Source organism: Phocoena phocoena, chromosome 1 (assembly GCF_963924675.1).
Source record: "Phocoena phocoena chromosome 1, mPhoPho1.1, whole genome shotgun sequence".
NCBI classification, from domain to species: domain Eukaryota; kingdom Metazoa; phylum Chordata; class Mammalia; order Artiodactyla; family Phocoenidae; genus Phocoena; species Phocoena phocoena.
In genome coordinates, this window is record NC_089219.1 from 30,132,701 (window position 1) to 30,144,951 (window position 12,251).

The following is a 12,251-nucleotide window of genomic DNA, read 5'->3' on the forward strand; positions in this document are numbered from 1 at the left end:
CGGGCCCAGCCGCTCCGCGACATGGGGGATCTTCCCGGACCGGGGCACGAGCCCGTGTCTCCTGCATCGGCAGGCGGACTCCCAACCACTGCGCCACCAGGGAAGCCCAGAGAGATACTATTCTTATCTCTACTTTACAGATGAGACACAATGACTCACTTGCCATCCTACCAACGCTGCTGCACCCCAGGGTCTAAGTCTCCTCCGTGTAGTACCGAGGCTCTGGGGAAATATAACACTGCTGTATTTCAGCCTTAAGAGGACATCCACTCTCATCGTGGCTGTCACTCAACAATGACTCCTACGGAGACACCACTGTCCTGGCCCCCAGGGCTCCTTCAGCTCCCCTACCAGCACCCTTAGCCAGGCTGGGAACCACACCGTGCCTGGGGACCCCACCTTCTCCAAGGTCCTTCCAGGAAATACACATGAGTCTCCTCCACCCGGGCAACCCCAGACTTTCCTCATTCCCAGTAAAGATTCTCCCTTTTAGTCGGGAGGAATTCCTCGCTCCCATTTTAATTTTCTCTCCCCTCTCCCACCCAGACACCCTTCTTAATCCCCTAGAGAGGCTCCAGCTTTAGGGAAACGAAACCCCAACAGAGAAGTGTCTTCCAGATGTCTCTTCCTTGCAAGTCTCAAAACACAAACCTCCCTAGAGGCAAGGAAGCTCAGGCCAGCTGCCTGCCTAAATGGAGGAAAGAGAGAGAAAACATCACTCTCTCTGATTGTCACCCCCACTAAGGTATGGGTGGGCATTGGAGCCCTGCTTGGGGTGGGTCCCCCAGAAGTTGGAGTCTGGCCCAGGAGTATCCCTCAGGCAGCCCCAAAGGAAGCCACTGTTCAGTGGGGATACACAGCCCAGCTGACAATTACAATTCAGAGCAGGGAGCCTTAATGGAGCTTGTGAGTCAGCAGCCAGCAATTCTGTATAGAAAGGGCAGAGAAGGCTTCCAAGGGGCTTGACTAGGCTGGGTACAGAGGAGGAGGCACCGGCCCGGAGGGGTAAGAGGCCCAGCAGAGGGAAGAGCTCGAGGCTTGACCTCACACTGGTGTCCAAGAAAATGGCGCCATAGTGAGCCTGGGGGGAGGGGTGGGTAGAGAGGCAGATGAGGGTCAGTCGTCAGCGGCCTGCGGCTTGGGGCTTGGCCTTCATATTATAGGCATTGAGGGGTCACTGAAGGGTTTGAAGTAAGGAGGGATATGCCCAGATTTGAGTTTTGGAGAAACATTTTGGCTGCAGCGTGGGGAATGAATGGGGGGGGGGGGCGGTGGGCAGAGAGGCAGGGAGGTCAGATGAGAAGCTATTGCAGTGGTTCAGATGGTGGAGGCCCAAACAGGGGCCTGGGGTGGGGGTGGGGAAGAAGACCCCACACAGGCAGGCTCGGGCCAGGGCAGAGTTTCAGTGCCAACTGCCACCAGCTGCCCCTCTTACCTAAAGGACTATTCCCTTCAGGCCCACCAACAGGACCCTGTTGGCCCCCCAAGAGCAGTATGGTTGGGACAGCAACAGGATGGAAGCTGAGGCTAGGGAGGGGCCTTGGGGAGGCCTGCCCAAGGTTGGGCCAGCTCCAAAGCTAGGCTGGAGGGCTGAGACTTTGAACCTGTCTCCAAGAACCCCATTCACAGAATTGCATGCTCCACTCTACACTACACAGCCCCACACACCCAGGCACACCCCTTTCACCCAATCCAGCGGAAGGCACACACAACAAACACTTATAACTATACCCTGAGCAAACCATAATTCAAAAAGAGTCATGTACCAAAATGTTCATTGCAGCTCTATTTACAATAGCCAGGACATGGAAGCAACCTAAGTGTCCATCATCAGATGAACGGTAAAGAAGATGTGGCACATATATACAATGGAATATTACTCAGCCATAAAAAGAAACGAAATTGAGCTATTTGTAATGAGGTGGATAGACCTAGAGTCTGTCATACAGAGTGAAGTAAGTCAGAAAGAGGAAAACAAATACCGTATGCTAACATATATATGGAATCTAAGAAAAAAAAAAAGGTCATGAAGAAATTAGGGGCAAGACGGGAATAAAGACACAGACCTACTAGAGAATGGACTTGAGGATGTGGGGAGGGGGAAGGGTGAGCTGTGACAAAGTGAGAGAGTGGCATGGACATATATACACTACCAAACGTAAAATAGAGAGCTAGTGAGAAGTAGCCGCATAGCACAGGTAGATCAGCTGGGTGCTCTGTGACCACCTAGAGGGGTGGGATAGGGAGGGTGGGAGGGAGGGAGACGCAAGAGGGAAGAGATATGGGAACATATGTTTATGTATAACTGATTCACTTTGTTATAAAGCAGAAACTAACACACCTTTGTAAAGCAATTATACTCCAATAAAGATGTTAAAAAAATAAAAACACTCATAACGCCTGCGTCACCCTCACCATCTCTCCTCCCACACGTGACCACCACCCACACACACCCATTCTTTACTACATGCAGATATCACATGTTCAGTTCATTACACACCCCACCCAGACCCACACGTCACATGCCAGCCACACAAAACACAGTGGACACTTCATGCATACAAACGTCAGATAGACCACTAACACACACACATCCAGTCCACACCACCCATCCAGAGCTGAGTGAGGCCAAGGCGGCCCTGAAGTCCCATCCAGCCTCGACCCCCAAAGCTGTGCGTCCACAGGACTGAGGTGGCCTGAATGAGGTACCTTTTCTAATTCACTACGAGGCAGTATTTATTCAGGTTAAACGTGGCCTTGCAGAGCTGGCTGAAATTCTCAAACCAAATAATGCCTGATAGAGTCCCGTCTGTGGGAACAGACTTCGTAACCACATCTATGTAAGTAATCTCCATCCTCAGAGTGAGAGATAATGCACCTCTGATTATAAATGACAGGAAAACGCTGATATCAAAAGCAACTCTAAGTATATTAAGACGTCTGCGATGCTCGGTGCAGGCAATAAATCTTGTTTTTACGGTAAGCAGATCACCGTTTTTACCAACAGAATATCACTTTTACCCCCTCCACTAAATAAATGTTGAACAAATACATAAAGAATATTGATATAAAGTGTGTCAGTTTAATCAGCAGCCTGGGAGCCCTCGGGACCCCATCTGGCCCTGAGGAGCTCCTTCCCACCTACGGCCTTTCCAAGATGCTGGCAGGGAGGGGCAGTGGGCCTGGCACATGCCGCGTGGGCTCTGAGCAGCTTCTCCCAGTGAGGCTGGCTGCCCACCTGGAGGCCGACTAAAGACACTGCCTGGAGGGGCTGTGGGTTTTCTAAACCCACACTTGACTCTGTCCACACAGAACTCGCCTGTGTGTGGTCTCTGGGGAGGCTGCACGATCAGATGGGAAGGAGAGAGAGAGAGAGAGGAAAAATGCCTTCAAAAGCAGAGCTTCAAATCCATCATCAGTTCCCAAGGACCCAAGACCACGAGGCAGCCCTGAGACAGCCTCACATGAGACACCGGGACGCAGAGACAAATGTGTATGTGCAAAGACACGCATGTACTCAGAGAGACACCTGCAGACCCAGAGGAAGCTCACAGAGACGAGCAGGGAGCCACACTCGTCTGTACTGACACATACATGTAGCACAAAGGCAAAAGCATGCATGTCCATGCAGGCAGAACAGGCCCAGAGGTACCTACACCTGCCCAGAGGAGAGACATCTCCACAAGTGCAGGTACCCACCACCTTCACACAGAATGTGCCTGCGCACACACAGGGACGCTTATACATGTTCGTGGACACACATGCTACAGCCCGCTCTGAATGCCTCACCCTGGGGCAGGTGGGAACAGGTACCTCTTGTAGCGCGCCCTGCTCACCACCTTCTCTCAGCCTCGAGATGGCAGGAGACAACTCCTGTGACATCGTGGTCACACATCATGTAACTCCTTTACATAGTGCAATGTATATGATGCAGATCTACCCTCAGGAGGGCAAAGACGGCCCTGACATTTGTCCATTCACTCTCAAATCCCTGCAACCAGGTAGTTCAGTGTGCATTAGGACAATCAGGGGAGATTTTTTCATTGCTGGCCCTGGGCCCCGGCCCCGGAGACTCTGACTCAATTGATCTGGGGAGGGCACCAGGCAGTGGGTATGTTTTTAACACTGCCCAGGTGATTCTAGTGTGCTTCCAGGGTTGAAATTACTGGAGCATCTGATCTGGCCTCTGGGGTCCTACCGGCATCCTCGTCATCCGGCAGGACTGCCCTGAGGGTGTGAAGGTTTCCCTACCTCTGCCCTTCAGCTCACCTAGGAAGGCCTTGATACCCTGCGTCTGACCCCCCGCCCTCCCAGAGACCCAAGTGCCAGTGGTGCAGAGCTGAGCTGTGGTGGCCAGAGCCGTGGTGGCCAGACGCACTCATCCACGCACTGCGGCTGCCCCCTGCTGGAAAGAGCTGGCCGAGCCCAGTTGTCTCTGTGACCTGCTTCTCCCCACCAGGGCTGATCCAGGCTGAGATATGGGGGCAGCCAGGAGCGCACAGTCCTGAAAAGAAGTCCCCAGATCCTCAGCTCTGCGCCCTCCTGCTAAGGCCCAGCCCCCTCTCTGGTCCCAGCCATCTTGGGCCTGGGTGATCACAGAGGTCCTATCCTAGGTTCATCCACTAGTGGTAGCCAGAAATGGGCCAGCCAGGGTGGCTGGGGCTACAGAAATGAATGAGAAAGGGGACCAAGTGAGTAGGCGTCCCATCCATCCTCCAACCATTGACCCAGCCACCTCCTTCAAGCTGACTGCGTCTTTGTCTACTCCACATACACCCCTCACCAGTCCTCCCACTGCCTTTAGGATAAAGCCCAGGCTCCTGAACACAGCTGACCCGGCCCCTCACAGGCTGCTCCTGATGCCCAGTCTCCATAGAAAGCCTTCCACCCTAGGGCCACCTGGAAAACTCTTCCTCACACTTCCATGTAATGTTTCTGCCACCTCCTCCAGGAAGCCTTCCCTGACCTCCTCACTCCAACACTCCCCACTCCCATTAGATGCTTCCTCCTCTTTTTTCTGAACATTATATTACCTGCCTTTTATAATAATCTGTTTACATGTCTGCCTCCCCCTACCAGACTGGGGGTCCCCAAGGGCAGGGACCAGGGGCTTGGGGTCAATAAAAATTTGTAGAATGAATGAAGCTTTCTCCAACCTGCCCAGTCCATAGCGAGCTCTCCCCAGTCTAGCTCCACCACACAGATGGGCTGAGCCCCTCACTCAGAGGCACAATCCCTAGGACAAGGAAGAAAAGAAAAATAACACAAACAAAATACTAAGTGCCAGATGTATATTCAGTTCCAAGTGCTTACAGATATTAATTCATTTAACCTTCACAACATTATCCCCATTTTATAGAGGGGAAAACTAAGACACAGAGAGGTTAAGTAACTTGCCCAAACAAACAGCTGGGCCGTCCAGAGCCGGGATTTCCAGAAGCCACACTGTCCACTGCACTCCCTCTCAAGGGAAGAGAATGTAGGTGGAGAAGTCGTGTCCACTCTGGCCCAGGCCTGCCCCCTGGGCCTCCTGTGAGATGCTGGGGGAAGGGGTCTTCCCAGGAGAGGCCAGGCCCAGATTCCCTCTCCAGCCGGCAGTTCTAGGGCTGCGGCTTCTTTCACTTTCTTCTTAATTTTTCTGACAAGCACAGATGTCACTGCAGCTGACAACCAGCCTGTTGGTGTGAGCGGAAAGGCAGACCCAGCCTCTCATTTGTCTGGTAAGAAAATGAAACTGGACAAGAAGGAAACTGAGCTTTGGGACACCTGAGGCTCAGGCGTGGTGGCAGGAACGGGAGGGCCCCCAACAGGCGGGGAAGGGGTACAGGGACGAGATGGGAGTTCTGAGATCCCCGAAGACCCTCGGGGCCAGCCCCTGCTTCGAATTCTTCCTTCCTTCCTCCGTCCTTTCCTCCCGTCCTTCCATCCAGACTTGGTGAACAACTACTATGCGCTGGGTCTCTGCTGGCTCCTGGGAACACAAGGACCAAGTGATCACTACCGTTCTCAAGGGGAACCGGCAGGGACAGACCACCAAGTCCTGGCATGGAAGTGCTTTGATGAGGCAGGGCTCTGAGGCCCAGCTGCCAGGGTTCCTATCAGCCTCCCACTTCCCAACAGTGTGAAATGCACGGGGCCCTTAAATTCCACATCTGTAAAATGGGATGCTAACGGCACGAGCTTCGTTGGGTGCCACAAGGATTAAACAAGTTCACACATGCAATTCACCTTGAACAGTGCCTATCCCCCAGGAAGCCCTTTCCCCCGACACATCTAGCACCCCTCGCCAGACCCCAGGAGCCTCTATGCTCCTCTGTTGTTCCTCACACCCCCTCACAAACCAGAAGTGCCCCCCAGAACCCAAACCACTCTCCCTCCTGTTACAAGGCCCTTTTTACCATCCACAGCAGATATTTGCATGCACCACACATAATGTGCTCCCCTGTGAGCTCACAGCTTCTCTGCCTAAGCCCACCAGAGGAGGGTCCTGGTGATTCTGAGACCCTGGTCTTGGAAGAGGGTGAGAGTTCTGCTTAGGCTGCAACGGCTCCCTGCCCCAAACCAGGTATGTCCACCTCACCAGTGGCTCAGGCCTGGGGTGGTGAGTGGCACCCCTGGCTGCAGAAAGCTGGCTTCTCATGTGGACAGTTCTTCCTGACAGCTGGCCTCAGGCTCTCTAGCTGCAGTGCCAAGGGTCATGTTCTTGCAGAAGGGCTGCTGGGGAGACCTGTAGAAGACACTCTCCTTGACTCAGCCCCAGCCCTGCAGCCCAGAGTCCCAGGGAGCAAAGTAACAAGTCCTAGGATTTGGGGCGCATCTCAGGCCTTAGCAGGTCCCTCAAAAGTACAACACATCGGTGAATCTGGTGTGGTGGGTGTGTCTGGTGTTGGTCTTTGTCAGAGTGTTTCTGTGTGTGCTGACTCTGTGCGTGTGTGTGTGTGTACCTGTACATATCTGGGGGGCGGGGGGCAGTAACTGTGCGTTTGTATCTCTGTGCTGTGTATGGGAGCTCACGTGTCTGTGCAAAACTGCCTCCAGGTACCTGCATGAGTTCGTCTGTGTGTCCCTGGACATTGTCCTGGGCTAATCCCTTTGCTATGGTCACCAATACCAGCACTGCTCTCATCCACTGATGCTCTGTGCTCTGTGCTTTACCAACATGGTGTGATCTTTGAGGCCCCTCACAATCTAACCCAAAGCGATTTCTCTAGCTGTATCTCCCTCCCTCCCCTCTTCTCAGCCTGGAATCCTCCCTCCCCTCACATCCAGGAAACTACTACTCACCTTGCAAGACCCAGAAAACATTGTTTCCTCTTGGAAGTCCTTCCTGATGGCCCTGCCACCTCCTCCAGGAAGCCTTCCCTGACTTTCCAAGAGTCGGCACCTTTAGCCTGAGCGCCGTTCCTCTGATTCCCCCTGGATGGTCATTACTTCTTCTACGTCCAACTCTCCATCTGACCAGGAGCCTGATTCTCCACTGAATCTCCAGCCTGGCACACAGTAGGTGGCTCAGGAAATGTTGGCAGAGCGTGTGATTCTTGGCTGGCTAGGGGTAAGGGAAGCAGGCTGGTGGCCCAGCTTCCACTCCCTGAGGCTTGGCCAGCTCCGCTCAAGGATGCAGCTCTGCTCTCTCCCCTGAGAGGAGAGGATCTGTGAAGGTCAAGGTGTTTGGTCCAAAGCAGGCTGTGTGAAGCTGCCCATATGGGCGCACCATAGGAAAGAGCCCAGAGCAGCACAGACCTCTGCTTGTGACGCAACTCTCTGCCTTCCCCAGAACAGCTGCGCCCCCAGACCCAAGGCCAATCCCTGAGACCAGCTGAGGCCACCATCCACCCCACCCCCAACCCAGCAGTCAATGCATCAGAATCAAAGAGGCCTCCCTCCCAAAGGGGTGGTGCAGAGGGAGGAGGAGCGAAGGGAGGTGGGTCAAAGAGGGAATGAAAGGCCAAAGGCGTAGGAGAGAAGGGAGGGAAAGCAGGGAGGGAAGAGAAAGGGGGGCTGACCATTTGCTTCTCTTTGTCTTTGCAGGTCGATGCTTCCCCCTCTTGAGAATTGCACGGCCCCCAGCCCCTCCTAATTACCATGATTAGCACTGAGCAAGCTGCCATATTTTTGACTCTCCAAAACAAAAAAATAATTAAAGCAATTACTGTCATTAACATGCTGCCCTCTTCACCACATTCTCTGAGAGTGGGCAGAAACAGGCCCCAGGGAGTCAGGATTGGGTGCCTTCCCCTCCCCATTTTGTACCCCACCACCACCACCACCTGCCCCCTCCAGAAGCACCAGCCTAGACAGCTCTAGCTGCCAGCAAGCCTGGGAGGCCGCAAGGAAGGGCCTCAGTGGAACCCCTGCGGGCTCCCTGCACATCCGGAAAAGCCAGAGCCTGGCCTCTGGGAAACCACAGAGAGTGTGTCACCACGGGCGGGGAGCCCACCAGGCCCAGTCACCCCAAGACCTGGCTTTGTCCCTCTGCAACTCCTCAGTGCCAGGCCCCCCAGCCCCACAGGCAGGACTCCCCCAAGCCCTGTTCTCTCTGGTTCCCCAATCTCCCATCACAGCCCAGCCCAATGCTCCACCATTCCCCAGCTGAGTGACCTGGTCATCCAAACCTTGGAGGTTTCTATTTCCTTGTCTGTAAAATGGGCTGTCTGAGCTTGGGCTGCTATAACAAAATACCACAGACTAGGTGAATTAAACAACAGATATTTTATTTCTCACAGTCCTGGAGGCTGCAAGTCCAAGATCAAGACAGATTCAGTTCCCGGTGAGAGCCCTCTTCCTGGCTTGCCAACACCGCCTTCTCACTGTGTGGTCACATGGCTTTCCTTGGTTCATGATCAAGGGGTTGGAGGGGAAAGAGAAAGGAAGCAAACTCCCTTATGTCTCTTCTTGTAAGGGCACGAATCCTATCATGGAGGCCCACCCTTATGTCCTCACTTAAACCTAATTACCTCCCAAAGGCCCCACTCCAAATACCACCACATTGGGGTTTAGAGCTGCAACATATGAATTTGGGGTGGGGAAGACACAATTCATAGCATGAGCTTTGAAATATCTGTGGAACAATCCCTTCCTCATGAATGCCTTTGAAGACTGAGTGAAACAATCAACAGGAAGCACCTTGAGCGAAGCCCAGCACATAGTAGGTCCTCAATCACCAGTGGTTGTCTTCAGTGCTGCCCTGAAGCAGAGGATGACTGGGGTAGAGCAGGAGGATTTGCTGAGGAGGCTGAGGAGAGGGCCAGCCTCCAGGCTGTGATGATTTTGTAAACCATCATGCCTGTGACCCGGGATCATTGCCATGGCCTCCTAACTGGTCTGCCTGCTTCTGTCCCTGCCCTTTACCCTTCAATTCATTCTCAACACATAAGCCACAGTGAAACTTTTAAAACGTTAAGTCAGAGAGCACAGAGGAGTGAAAATGCTTTGTGTGATCCTATAAGGATGGATACACATCATTATACATTTGTCCAAACCCATAGAATATGCAACATCAAGAGTGAACCTGGATTTCCCTGGTGGCACAGTGGTTAAGAATCTGCCTGCCAATGCAGGGGACACAGGTTCGATCCCTGGTCCAGGAAGATCTCCGTGCCGCGGAGCAACTAAGCCCGTGTGCCACAACATATGAAACCGCACTCTGGAGCCCTCGAGACACAACTACTGAGCCCACGCGCCACAACTACTGAAGCCCACGCGCCTAGAGCCCGTGCTCCGCAGCAAAAGAAGCCACTGCAATGTGAAGCCCACGCACCACGATGAAGAGTAGCCCCCGCTCGCCGCAACTAGAGAAAGCCCGCACACAGCAATGAAGACCCAACGCAGCCAAAAATAAATAAATAAATGATTTTTTTTAAAAAAGAGTGAACCTTAATGTAAACTATGGTCTCTGGGTGATAATAGCATGTCACTGTAGGCTCATTGATTGTAACGAATGTCCCACTCTTTTGGGGGACGTTGATAATAGGGGACGCCTGCCTGTGTGGGGGCTGGAAATATATGAGAAATCTCTGTACCTTCCTCTCAATTTTGCTGTGAACCTAAAACTGCTCCAAAACATAAAGTCTTTAAATTGCAAAAGTAATAAATACTTAAGTTGAAAAAAAAAACAAACCACAAGTCAGATCAAGTCACTTCTCTGCTCAGAATCCTGCAGTGGATCCCCGTCTCACTCAGGGTAAAAACCAAAGTCCTTATGATGGTCCCTAAAGGCTTTGCTCTCCTGCTCCCATCCCCCTCACTCACTCTGACTTCAAACATATCCCAAATACTCCTGCCATAGGACTGGCCCATCTACCTGGAACTCTTCCTCCAGGGACAGCTCACCTCCTTCAAGACTTGATTCAAGGTCTTCCCAGTGATGCAGCTCTCACTCAACTCCCCACCGCACACTCCCAATCCCCTTATCCTGTTTTATTCTTTCATCTTCCCATGGTGCTTAACACCTTTTCACATGCTTTGTAATTTACTGTTTACTGCGGTCATTGTTTATTGTCTAACCCCAGAAGGGCAGGGATCGTTGTCTATTTTGTTCTGATGTTTTCCGAGGACATAGCTCAATGCCTGGCACATAGTAGGCACTCAGTAAATATTTGTCTAATTTAATAGAGGAACTGTAGTCTTAGCCAAGGAGTGTTGTTCCCTCTGGCAGATCTAGTGGCGCCCATGGAAGGATCTGAGACAACAGAGACATCAGCGTAGCAACAGGCAAGCGATGTCCTTCAGACTGTGCAGGACAAGTCTTCAACAGCGACACCATGTGGCAGGAACAAGCAACAGAAGCAAGGGCCCTTCTTGTTTCTTCTAGGAATGGTCCTGGAAGCAGAAATGACCTCATTTTGACTGCATCAGCCACAGAGATTCCTGGGCAATTGAAACTCAGGGAGAGAATCTCAATCAGACTTTCTTCTAATATCCAGTGACACTCAGCAATTATTTAAAAACTAAAAGTTTTCACTTCACATCTATTAGGATGGCTATTATTTAAATCAACGACAAAATAAGTGTTGGCAAGCAGGCGGAGAAATTGAAACCCTTGTGCATTGCTGGTGGAAAGGTAAAATGGTGCAGCTACTGTGGAAAACAGTGCAGTAGTTCCTCAAAAAATTAAGCATAGAATTATGATATGATCCAGCAATCCCTTCTCTAGGAATGTACCCCAAAGAATTGAAAGCAGGGATTTAAACAGATATCTGTGCACCCACGTGCACAGCATCATTATTCACAACGGCCAAAAGGTAGAAATAACCCAAGTGTCCACTGATGGATGAAAGAATAAGCAAAATATAGTATATACATACAATGAAATATTAATAAGCCTTAAAAAGGAATGAAGAGCGCAGAGCCGTTTGGTCGTTAGTTGGAGGAGCTTCTTCCATTAGCTCAGCAGCTACGGCTCTTTACTGGGCAGCAGGAACTGCGCGGCGGTCGGAGAAGCGGTGTAAGACTTCAGCATGGGGCGAAAGAAAATGGCCCGAACCAAGCAGACCGCTCGTCAAGTCCACGGGTGGCAAAGCGCCCCGCAAACAGCTGGCCACTAAAGCGGCCGAGAAAACGCCCCCTCTACCCGCGGGATGAAAAAAACCTCATCGCTACAGGGCCGGGACCATTGCTCTTGGAGAAATCCGTCGTTACCAGAAATCCACCAAGCTTCTGATCCGGAAGCTGCCTTTCCAGAGGTTGGTGGGGGAGATCGCCCAGGATTTCAAAACCGACTTGAGGTTCCAGAGTGCCGCCATCGGTGCGCTTCAGGAGGCTAGTGAAGCGTACCTGGTGAGTTTATTTGAAGATACTAATCTGTGTGCTATCCACACAAAGAGAGTCACCATCATGCCCAGAGACATGCAGTTGGCTCGCCGGCTACAGGGAGAGAGAGCTTAAGTGAAGGAAGTTTTTACGGTGTTTTGTAGTAAATTATGTAAAATACTTTGGTTTACTTTGTGACTTCTTCTGTAAGAAATTGTTTATAATATGCCGCATTTGTACTTAAGTCATTCCATCCTTCACTCAGGATGAATGCGGAAAGTGACTGACTGTTCACAGACCTCAGTGATGTGAGCACGTTGCTCAGGAGTGCCAAGTTGCTAGTATGCAGAAGGGATGGGTGCTATTTCTTGCTTCTCATGATGTATGTTTCTGTATGTTAATGACTTGTTGGGTAGCTGTTAAGGTACTAAAATTGATAACTGTGTACAGAGTCCTTTTGCAATAAAACTGGTTATGACTTGATCCAAGTGTTTAACGATTGG

At 51.6% G+C, this 12,251-nt stretch overlaps 1 pseudogene; it reads left to right on the top strand.

Annotated features, from left to right (window-relative positions):
* Positions 1 to 11,471: 11,471 nt before the first annotated feature.
* Positions 11,472 to 11,883, top strand: LOC136124963 (histone H3.3 type 2-like; annotated as a pseudogene).
* Positions 11,884 to 12,251: the final 368 nt, after the last annotated feature.